Source organism: Prunus dulcis, chromosome 1, assembly GCF_902201215.1.
Source record: "Prunus dulcis chromosome 1, ALMONDv2, whole genome shotgun sequence".
Lineage (NCBI taxonomy): Eukaryota > Viridiplantae > Streptophyta > Magnoliopsida > Rosales > Rosaceae > Prunus > Prunus dulcis.
Window position 1 is genome coordinate 36,407,434 of NC_047650.1, and position 13,266 is coordinate 36,420,699.

Here is a 13,266-nt window from a genome sequence, read left to right on the forward strand (position 1 = left end):
ACAGGACAAAAGTCATTATTTAAGTTTTAAAGAAAAAACAAAACATAACTGACATGAACATTATTACCATGTACCTGGAAAGCATACGTGAAACCTTTAAAACTCCAGCCACTCCTTTGCGCTTCACCATGCTTATCCTTCTTGCCCTTCTCATTTCTCCAGCTTGTTCCCGTTACCTTACTTTTCCCCTTCCCTCTTCCCTCTTCATTTTCAAAGCTTTTCACATACTTTTTTGGTGCAGAAAATAGACTGTCTTGGGTTTTGTCAAAGGACACCGAACCCCACGGATACCTGTTGAACGCATCCAAGTCCTCTACAAGGGTCAGGTAATTTAGATTGATGTTCAAATGTTTGTCCCTTCCCAAAACCACTAACTCAACAAAGTAAACAAGAGCTAGCTTGTAGATGTCATCTTCCTCTGTGCACCTCAGAAATGCTTCTTCTAAAGCATTACATGTAATTCCTTCGTCTATAAAATATCTTTTCTGAAGTCTAATTTCATCACTCTCTCCACTGGAAACTTCAGGCACTTCCCCAAAACGAAGCCCTGTGATCAAACAGAAATCCTGATGAGTGAACTGAGCAACGTCACACCCTATTAAGAAACTCAGTCCATCCAAGTCTTTCACACCCTGCCCCGCTACTCTACGCAACACAACCCCATGCACAATCCGCCCGCTAAACTGAATCTTATCTATATTCAGAAGATGGCCAAAGCATGATGTCTTGAATTGTTCTAATTGTTCCGCACTCAACTTCACTCGAATTGCAGCTAGAGATGAATTTGCATGTGAGCAGTTGTTCACCCGTGACGAATATGCCTCTGACTCTGGCCATACCAGCTCCACGTTGGATCCCATTTCCTGAAATACAAGATGAAATAACGTGAACACATATACTACCACGTATTTGCACAATCACATTGGTATTTACACAACTAGTCAACCAGGCACATTACAAATTTTACAAAGTACATGAGCATAGGGATTACTGATCATAGGCTTTAACATCATCAAAGCAATATGACAAATTTTGTGCAAATACCTGTTAATGCAATGATTATGTGAATTACAAACAATTTCATGTGTTTTATTTATGGATCCAAACTCCAATCAATGGTTGATGCATGAGTGAGTGTGAGTGCAATCTAGGCAAGTTCTGCACTTCACACACATGACAATTATTGTCATCTCATACNACGAATAATGAAAAATGAATTGACAATTATATATGGTTGACATTAGATCTAATATTATATGTAATAACTATTGATTTAAAATAAACATTAAATCAAACAATAATTAAGAGATTTGACAATATAAAAATTTATTGAGGACAAAAAAAGGCAAAAAATTTTGAAAAATGAAAACAATAAATATGAACTGAGTCATCAACTCACCAAGGTAAGTTTGCTGACGTGTAAAAATAGTCAATGGACTACATCAAAAAATAATTGGCTTACATAAAATCACATGGGTTATTCCAAAGAAACCTTAATATTTATGGGTTCATATATTTTTTGCATTAAAAAGAAAAAAGAAAAAAAAAGAAGTCTGACCATGTATGTATGAAGAACCGAACCGCATTTGTGGTTGCGGTTGCGGTATTTGATTTTCACAACTTGCAGTTACCGTAAACCGCGACCATATTTTTAAAAAAATAAAAATTGCATTTTATTGTTTAATCGTAGTCGTTGTATAACAAGACCACTTATCTTATAAGTAATTAGTTTATTTATGCTTATGTTATTTATGCTGCTTCTTATAATAAAATGTACTAAACTTATGTTGTTTTATTTGTAGATAGCATTGGTGCTCAAACAACACAACGGGGTCCTTCAAATCCACTCACCACCACCAACACTCGAGTTTGTATCATTGGTGCATTGCATTTTCCTTTTAGTTTGTAACTTTAATTCACTTTGAATTTGATTTTTCCTTTGGGTGGTAACTTTAATTCATTTTGCATTGCATTTTCCTTTTGGTTTGTAACTTTAAAAGATTTGGAATTGGAATGCTTGAGAAGTTGAGGTTGTGAATGCTTGAGAAGTTTAACTTTAATTGGAATGCTTGAAATTGTAACTTTAATTTTCTTTAGGTTGTGAATGCTTGAGAAGTTGAGGAGGTTGTGAATTTATATATGCTTGAGAAGTTGAGGTTGTGAATTTATTTCTTTAGTTGTGAATTTATATTTTTGGGTTAAAGTATGCTTGAACTCAAAAGGCTTCAAAAGAAGCATCAAAACTATGCCTAAAATGTGGAAGATTGGATTTTTATGACACCAAAATAACTTGCAGTTTTAAACTGCTAATTCACAGTAACCGACCACTTTTTGTGGTTTACTGCAAAAATTACCATACTGCAAACAGTCGGTCAGTTTGCGGTTTGGGCAAAAATTCATGATTACCGAACCGCAACCACCCTTACCCCGGTTTAGATAATACACACTTAATGACAGGACCCACCCCGAATTTCTCGAAACCCGAGACGAATCCTGTGGAAATTCTGACATCACACCGATGCCGGACCCACTTACTAAAGATGACCGAGACTTTCTACCAAAATTTTGGTAAAGTCTCCCTTGTAACTTGAACATTTCCCAAAAATTTCAACCCGCTTAAAACACATTTAATATCCCCAACCGGCAGCATGCACAAGATAATTTCATACAATTCACAACATCGGCCTCCGGCCTTCGAACAATTCGAACCCAAACTACCAACAAACCCTATGCATCAAATAATACCTTAAACAAGACAAATAATAAATTCAAACATAATTATGAATGCCAAATGCAATTTTCATCATCTATCTATCCCAACTATCCCACATGCAAGGTTTTAACCTTCTAACACAATCGCAAGTAGTCTAAGGCCTCAGCCCAAATCGTACATAAATCCAAAATGAGTTTTATACCTGTTTTGACCAGAACATATTTACACAATCCTCCCTCAGCCAAACAGGAGTATGAATTATTTACTCGCATCTCGTTTTCAACCGAATTTCAGGACCAACGACAAGGTTAAAACCAACCTCAATAAAATAACACAAATAAAATTTAGTTTGAGGCTGCACCTAGGTGGAACTCCAGGCTACCTACGTACCCTTCTCAAGCCGCACGTAGTTCTTTCATCCATAGTCATGTGCCAAATGATATACAACCGTTTCAGCAGTAAAAGTAAGTTATTTCAAGAGTTATTTTTCCCCGTTTTTATTTAAATCTACACACACCAAACATAATTCTTTTTATACTCTAGCATTTCTCCGATATAGTAAACTAATCCATTTTTCTTCTCCCTGTTAGTGTCTTACACATCGAAAATTCCAACGCTATGTGTGAGACCTAATAATCATATATTCTTCCCATACGCTGGAAAATCCAATGCCACGTATGAGGTCTGTCTCACACGCCGGAAAATCCAACGCCACGTGAGACCTAATAATCACATAATCTCCCAATACGCCTTGAAAATCCAACGACGCGTATGGGGTGACAGGACCAGCCCCGAATTTCTGGAAACCCTAGACGAATCCTGTGGAATTCCCGACATCACCCCGATGCTGGGCCCACTTACTAAAGACTGAGAATTTCTGCCGAAATTTCGGCAAAGTCTTCCCTATAAATTGAACAATTCCCAAAATTTCAACCTGAATAAAAACACATTTAATATCCCAACAGGCAACATGCATAATATAACTTCATGCAATTCAAATAAACGCCTTTCGGCCTTCCAATAATTCACAACGAAACCATTAATAAATTCTAAACACAACTATAAACGCCAAATGCAATTTCCATCATCTGAATTCCCAAATATTAAACATACAAAATTTAAACCTCCTAACAAGACTGCATCTTATTTTCACCTAAATTTCAGGACCAACAACAAGGTCCGAACCAATCTCCATAAAACAACGTGACTAACATTTAGTCTGCAGCTGCACCTAGTAACCTTAGGCTGCCTACGTATCCTTACTGAGGGATCAAGCCACACGAAGTTCTTTTCTACTATAACCCGATTCCAAACAGATACAATACCTTTATTCATCTCTCTGTTATTCATATAAACTCCCCATACGCCGGTACAACCAACGCCACGTATGGGGTCTATCAACACGACGGATAACCTACGCCACGTGCGACCTCACCATATTATCATAATATCTCCCCATACGCCTGTACAACCAACGCCACGTATGGGGTCTGTCTCAAAGCCAGATAACCTACGTCATGCGAGGCCTTAACATCATATTACAATATCTTCTCATACGCCGGTACAACCAACGCTACGTATGGGGTCTGTTAACACGCCGGATAACCTACGCCACGTGCGACCACACCATATTATCACAATATCACCCCATACGCCAGTACAACCAACGCCACGTATGGAGTCTGTCTCAACGCCGGATAACCTACGCCACGCGAGACCTCAACACTATATTACAATATCTCCCCATACACCGGTACAACTAACACCACGTATGGGGTCTGTCAACACGCTGGATAACCTACGCCACGTGGGACCTAACATTCACGCGGTGGTACTTATAGTGTCATCAAAATTCGGGGAGCGCTTAAGGTAGTGCGTATATCACTTCAAACTGACATTCTAGACTCTTTTTATACCTTTACAAACATATATATATATATATATATATTGATTTCTAATATTGTGTAAACCTCAACAACAGTCTAGCATCCGATAATTCCTCAATTTAAAACAATAAATTAATATCCTAATCCCACCTAATCAACATAATTCATCTAACATTCAAGACCTATCTCTAAGGTCATTTAAATCCTCCTGGGAAGGTGAGACTATTCTGGAAGACTCAAGGTCAACCCGAGGTCAAAACTACCCAAACTTGGCCAAACGGGCCCACGGGGCCCATGACCTTCAAATTCCACTCCAAAGGTTCCTAAAGGTTCTACAAGGTATGGGACACTCATTCTGCAAGTTTGGTCTAGATTGGACGGTCAGATCGCTCACGATCTCACAATCTGACGGTTAATATAAACATAAACTTTAAATTATAAAATCGGAACATACGGGGCTCCGATTTATGATCCGTGAATTTCTACACGATCCTAGAAATACCTCGATTAACATATATTATATTCAAGACCATCCAACAGTCCCAACCTATCGAACCCGGATAACTCGCAATAGGCGATATCCGTTCGATAGTCAAATGGTATCCAAATTGAGATCCGCGAAATCCTACGCACTCGTGAAAACCAAAGGATCTTATTGAGACAAAGTGCAACTTCACTACTATTGCCCATGTGCCCCCACACGCGCCGGCAACGCTGGGTGCCCAAAGTGATTGTGCATCGCAGAAAAATCTCAAAACTACGGCTCCAAGCTCCTACCCTAGGTATAACACCCTATTTGGAGCCACTTTTGTTCTTGGACCTACCCCAAAAACCAACCGGAGGTGGCCGGAATCTCGATCCCAAAACTGGCCAAATTTCAATTCGTAAATTGAATTACCTACGCTGGGAATCGATCGAATCCAACCCAACAGGTAGCTAGAGCATGAAAAGTAGGTGAGAAACCATACCTCATTCATTCGAATCGGTGGCCGGAGGAGGGAGATCGAAGGCAGAGAAGTTTGGACGACACCGGTCGCTTCTTCTCCATTTTTCGGCGAAACCGCTGCTGCTGGCGGTGGGACCTGGCTGGGGTTGGAAGAGGACAATAGCCCGGTGATTTTGGTACCTGCCCCGTCGTCATCGGAGGCCGGAAGAGAGAACGGCAGGCCAAAATGTGGCCGGCTGTCGCTGCGCGCGCGAGAGAGGAGAGAGAGAGACCACGAGAGAGAGAGAGAAGGAAATCTGATTTTTATATTTAAAAAAAATTCATTTCAAAATAATTACAATTGTGTCACTGAGTTTCTTTTGATCATATCTCTCTCGTTACAACTCCGATTCGAGCCCACTACGTGTCTATAGACTCATCTCAGTACGACATACTCAAATATACTAGTCATTGCCCCAAACTCTTTTAGAGTAAGAAAATGATCAAAATACTCCTACCCCAAGGGTAAATTTGTAATTTCACTTAAATAATTTAAATAAGGGATTAAATTTGGAGTCAAGGTGTTATATGGGGTCTGTCTCACGCCGGAAAATTCAACGCCACGTGAGACCTAATAATCACATAATCTCCTCATACGCCGGAAAATCCAATGCCGCGTATGGGATCTATCCCACGCCGGAAAATTCAACGCCACGTGAGACCTAATAATTGCATAATATCCCCATACGTCGGAAAATCCAACGCCGCTTATGGGGTCTGTCTCACGCCGGAAAATCCAACGCCACGTGAGACCTAATAATCACAAAATCTCCCCATACGCCAGAAAATCCAACGCCGCGTATGGGGTCTGTCTCACGCCGAAAAATTCAACGCCACGTGAGACCTAATAATCACATAATCTCCCCATACGCCGAAAAATCTAACACCGCCTATGGGGTCTGTCTCATGCTGAAAAATCCAACGCCGCGTATTGGAAGTATGTACTTTCACATAATGTAATCCTATGACGCTCCACCATAAACCATAATGTTCAATTCCCGATTTCCCCCAAAAGTCACTCAATACTTAATCACAATTAACTTGACCTTTTATATAGCTCATCATCAAATCAAACCTAATTTCCGTTTAAGTGTTACTATTACGACTATGTACGAATCTCTCAATCCTTGTTTCCAAAACCTCTTTATACCTTTAAAAATATATATTAATTTCCAATATTGCATAAACCTCAGCCACAATCTAGCATCTGATAATCCCCTCATCCCACATAATCAACTAACGATAAGACCTGTCACTACGGTCATTTTAATCCTCCTGGGAAGGTAAAACTACCTCGGAGGACTCATGGTCAACCAACAGTCAAACTACCCGAACTTGGTCAAACGGGCCTACGACCTCCAAATTTTGATCCGAAAGTTCCTATGGGTTTTACAAGGTTTAAGATACACGTCCTGCAAGTTTGGTCCAGATCGAACGGTCGGATCGCTCGTGATCGAACAATTGGACAGTTATTATAAAACATCAAATTTAAGTTATTAAATCGGAACATCCGGGGCTCCGATTCACGATCCGTGAATTCCTACACGATCCTAGAAATGCCTAGATTAACATATTTTAAATTTAAGACTATCCAAAGGTTCAAACCTATCGAACCCGAATAACGCACAATATGCGAAATCCGTTCGATAGTCAAACGACAACCGGATTAAAATTCGAGCACACCTACGTACTCGTGAGGACCAGGAGATTACATTCGGACACAATGCCCTTTTTCTATAGTGCCCAGGCGCTGCCACACGAGCCGGCAGCGCATGGGTATCCAAAGCGAGCCGCATCACTGAAAAATCTTTAAATCAAAGCTCAAGACTCCTATCCTAGGTGTAATACCCTATTTGGAACCACTTTTGTTCTTGGACCTACTCCAAAAAGTTGCCAGAAGTGGCCGGAATCGCAATCCCAAAATCTGTCCAATTTCACTATGAAAATCGAACCATCAACACTCAAAATTAATGAAATCATATCCAACCATCAATTAGATTATGAAGAATGGATGAATTTCCATACCTTAATCTCCAAAAATGGAGGCCGGAGGAGAGAGATCGCTGACGGTGAAGTTTCGAGCGAAACCGGCCTAAAAATCCCATTTTTCGATGACTGGAGCGGCAGCCAATGCCGGTGGCCGGAGTTTCGAAAAGAGAGAGGGAGAGAGGGTTATCGTCGTGGGGAGAGAGAGAGAGAGAGAGAGAGAGAGAGAGAGAGAGAGAGAGAGAGAGAGAGAGAGATCATATTTTTATCAAACCCTTTTCGTCAAAATTATGGTTATGCCACTAAGGGTATTTTGATCGTATCTTTTTCGTTACAATTTCGATTCGAGCGCACTACCTGTCTACGGACTCATTTTGCCGTGCTTTATGCAACGGTACAATCAAAATTCCCAAATTCCTTCCCGGTCAAAAAGTCAACTTTAAATCTAATAAAATATTCTATGAGCAAAATGGTCCTTTATCTTAATAAATTAATAATTACCAATTTATTTAGGACCGGGTCGTTACACTTAATTATATAGCTAGGAAAAAAGAACACACAAGTTATTTTCATCTTCTTTTGCCTAGGGTTCTTCGCTGCTATCTTCTCCATAGGTTATTCTCTTCACTCTTCTCCAGGTATCCATCTCTCACTCTCACTCTCTCTTTTTTATACTCTCTCCAATATGCTTCTTTCTTCTTCTCTTTTCTTTATATTTTTTATTTTTTATTAAATTTTTGTGGAACTTAGGTTATGAATTTTTCCCTTGAGAAGTAAACTATTTTTGAAAAAAAAAAACAACCAAATTAGATGCCATCGCTCACAGCGTCAACCAAAATATATGCTTTATCGCCACAAGGTTATTTGACTCCAATTCAGTTCCCATGAAACACCCATATGAATCAATAGTCTCCATTACAACCTGCACAAAGATACAATTTTATTGAAGCAGGAAGAAAACCAATGGGGAATCAAAGTGACCAGATAAGGTCAAAATAATTATCTCCACTTCTCTGAACTATGGCTCGCCTCAATAGTCAAATTGCTGCACAAGGCTCCTTACCTTTGGGCCATGTGACACTAGGGATGGCAACGGGTCGGGTAGGGGCTGAGTATGACAATACCATCTCCGTCCCCGCTCTCCATACCCGCCCCCGTCCTCGAACCCATCCCCGTTTAATAGGTTTCGAGAAATCCCCATCCCCATTTTCGTCGGGGGACTATTCCCCATACCCGCCCCAAATCCCCGGTCTTTTTTTGCATAAAAAATATTTGTAATACATTTTAACATTAAGTTTCATATTAAATTATCATTCAATGCATCCATATTAACTATAAAGTTCAACTCAACTATTCAAAATCACATCAATATGAAATTCCAAGGAAGATTAGGAAAAATTAGGAGAGGGATGTTAACTTAGGATTAAACAAAAATATTATAAAACATAAACATATATATTTTCGGGTCGGGTTCGAGGATGAGGACGTTAATACCATCCCCTCCCCATACCCGTAGGGAATTTTTCAAGTTCGGGGATTCCCGTACCCGATACCCGTTTGGCCCCGAAATCTCCTCCCTTTAGGGTCGGGGATCCGACGGGGACCCGCTCCCGCGGGGATTTTTTTCTATCCCTATGTGACACCATCAAGTGATGGCATCTAATTTGGTTCCTTTTTTTTTTTTTTTTTCAAGTGTTTGATACTTCGGTCAGTCGGTGATTATTTTGAATTATACATTATTTGGTATTGTTTTTATTAATGTATGCGAGTATGTTGGAATTTTTATGAGATACTACAATTATGATAATAGGTTATAAATTCTTGGCAAAAATAATTGAAAAACAAATATTGTCATATGAATCTTACCAAAAAAATTTCATGACATTTGAATTTCAATTTCCACTTAAATTATCAAAGAATTTTTTTTTATAACAAAATAGTCTTATCCGATGTTATCCAAAATAGCATCAAGCACAATATAACCTTAGTCAGACGATTTATCCGAAATAACACCAAACGCCTTATAATATTATGGATAAACAGTCAGTACTCTCCAGAACAAATTAATACTATCCGACAGAAATTAGTTAGTACAGTCCGATGTACCAAACGAGCCCTTATATTGTTGACAAACCCCTAATACTTTAGTGGTGCCTAGTTTCAATTTATGTGCATTTAATTTGCCACTTACATTTTTGCCTTAATACATTCATGCTTATTTTCATTACTCCAGGGCTTCAACGCACCAATGAGCAGTGTATCTACCATGTGTTATATTCTTATTTAGATCGGTGTACTAGATACTAAGTTATATCAAAGTTGATAATAGTTTAAATTAGGTTCCTTGGGGCTCAAAACTTTGTGAAATAAGGAAAGTTTTGAAGCCAATTAAAGGGGTCCGATTTATTTCCTTTTCTGCGAACCATTGCTTGATGGGCTTAAAGTGTAAGTCAAGTCGGCCCTTGGTGATAAGTAGAGACGACTTGACCTAGCCCTATATAAGCATAAGACTCTGCTCTCGTCATACATGTTCTCTAAACCTAATCTGATCATAAAGAGAGAGCTAAAACAACTTCTGAGAGAGAGTAGAAGTTTTGAGTCGTTCGTGTCTTTTGCTGGAGTTGCTGTGAATGAGTTCTGAGATTGTGTACTCAAGAAAGATGGTGCCAGGTACGTCTTCTATATATCTCAGGTTGTGTGGAAGATCATGAACACATATACAGAAAATCTAACACCATGACCAAGCCGCAGCACCACAAAGAGTAGCCCCACAAGATGTGGCACAACCAAAACTAATCTGAATCTGAGATAAGAAAACTGCGAAAAGAAAAGTAGATCGACATACATAGGTCCACTAAAAGGCGGAGAACATTGAAGATCCAATGGGATCCATGGGAAACCCCTTCGGATATGAAGCTCTCTCTTTTTCACTACTACATTTTACTCTTTGCGCGACGAATAACAAAACGTCGCGCAAAGTCTCATTTAGTCGCACTAACTTCAGCGCGACAAAAAATTCGTCGCGCATATTCCGTCGCGCGAAGATCGTGAAGAAAGCCTTTGCGCGACGAGGTACAACCATTCGTCGCGCAAAACTGTGCGACGGGTAAACCATCGTTGCACCAACGGTATGGAGACGAAACAACTATTCGTCCCATAAACCATCGTACATTTGCGCGACGACGGGAATAGCGCGACGAAAAATAATTCGTCGCGCAAAACTTGTTAGGGAGACGTAGATGTTCGCCGTAGAACCATTCGCGCGATGAGAAAGTTGTCGTCGCTCATATATTTGCGCGACGAAAATATCTTTCGTCGCACAAAAAGTGTCTGCGAGACGTATATTTTCGTCGCGCAATAATTAAAAGTAATAAAAAAGTTGATTATTTATTTTTTTTGTTACATGTGGGTTTGCGCGACGAAATATTTGCCGTCGCGCAAAAATAATATTACAATTTTTTTATTTTTTTATTTTTTATTTTAAATAAAATTGGTTTTTTTTTATTGATTAAACAATGAAATTGCAATAAAAATAAATTAGAATAAAATTTTGTTATAAAATAAAATAAATGTATTACAAATAAAATAAATGTTTATGATGAAAATAAATACACTAATCAAATAATGAATCAAAATCAACCGAGTCGTCGCCAATATGCGGGTCGGAGGTCTGGGCGTTCACCGGGGCAGTGGTCTGGTGGGGATGCTGGGGATGGACGGGCTCGGAGGTCGGCGCATCAAAATGCGGGACTGGAATGCCGGACTGTGCGAGGGATTGCAGAATGGCCGACAACTTGTTCTCAAGAGTAGCCACCTGTGCTGTCAAAGCAGTGACCTGACTGTTTGACTGCGCCGATGAACGAGGTCTAGGTTCCCTCCGCCGGGCATTCCCCATCCCTCGACAATATGTCCCCGGCCTCCTCCCGAGAGCCTGATCCAACGTCTCCGTCAAGATCTGAAATCCAGCATCCTGTGGAGGAGCCACAGACTCGATCGGAGTCTCGGGAGGAAACTGGGAGGCGGACTCCTGAAGAACCAACTGGCTCCTCTCCACCATCGTCGTCTGTTGAACATAACATAAAATATAAATTAAAACATGCATATAAATTGAATGCGTAACATAAGAATTAAAATTAAATAATACTTACATGAAGGGACTCGGCCAACTCATTCCCGGGTCAAACATAAACGTCACCAAAGACGTCGATCTTTGGGAACTTGGACCCCTCCTAAATTGAACAAAAGAAGAAAAATATTAGTATGAAAAAAATAAATTAATAAAAATGACATTAAAAATGAAATAAAAATTTTGTGATTATTACCCGACGCCGTGCATCCATCCTATACGAAAAGGGTCTGGAGCGGGAATGGTGGAGAAGGGTCTTCTTCTTCCTATTACCCTTATTCACTTGGGCTTTATTCTGTTATACAAAAAATGAAACGTATTAGTTAAAATATAAAAAATTAAATAATAATGAAATAAAAAAAATAAAATAAACATTAATAAGTAATAAGTAATAATTAAACAAATATAATTAAAAAAAATACCACAAATTCGGGCGCTTGAAAATGAGCGCAGAGCCACTCCCAACTATCCTCCCGCCCCTCAAGCTCCTTCGGGCAACCCTCCTGAAGAGCGACTTGCGGATCATCAAAGGCCTGAAAATGGTGGGGCAAGTCGCTCTTCCACTGCTTGTACCTCTCAGCGAAGAGTCTGTTGACGTACGTCAGCGACTCTTCGTCGAGATCCTCCAAGTTATAGTTCGTCTGCAATCAATTAATTAGATACGTTAAGTAATAGAAATATACACAATTTTAAAGAAAAATAATGAAAATGTAAGGTACATACCGACAACTGGCCGCGAACCTCCGCCTTGATCTCGTCGGGCATGACCCTCCAAGACTTCCATTGCATCGGGCAATGGGTCCGCACGACGTGGCCAATGTCGTGGGCCAAGGAGCTATGCAACTCCGCCGTCGGTGCAGCCCGATGGCGCTCGTCGTATCCGATGCTGATACGACTGTTGGTCACCGGGGTGACCTTCGCCGTCTTCAGCTGACGACACGGTCCACGGGTGTTCTTCTTCGCTGCAAAGAAATAAGGTATTAATGTTAAATAAAAAAACATTGTCAAATTTCAATATAAAATTAACAATACAAAAGTGTAGTTATACCTGGCTGTGATCCCGAGGCACCAGTACCGTCGATCGATGTCGTGTCGATGGTGTCGGTGGGCCGGTGCCGCCGCCTAGCACTAGGTGGCTGCGCGACGGATGACGAAGATGACGCAGGCGCCTAGGACGCCCCGGGACCAACCACCACGTGGTCCAGCATAGCTGGAGCAGTGGCAGCAGATGCCGACTGAGCCGGGGGATCCGAACTCGGTGCAGTCGTCATCGACCTACCACGTCTAATCAAATCTGACATCTGCACATATAATTTCATTCAGAATTTAAACTAATTAATTAAAAGCATAGCATGACCTAGGGTTTGGAATTTCGGAGTATCCGGGACTCCGATCAACGATCGGTCGAATCCTAAACGATCCTAGAAACACAAAGGTACAACTACGTGAGTTTTAGTTGGATCCAACGGTCCGAACATATCAAACCTGGAAATCGCACAATAGGTGAAATCCGATCAAGACTCAAACGGCAACCAAATTCAAATCCGAGCAAACCTACGCGCTCGTGACA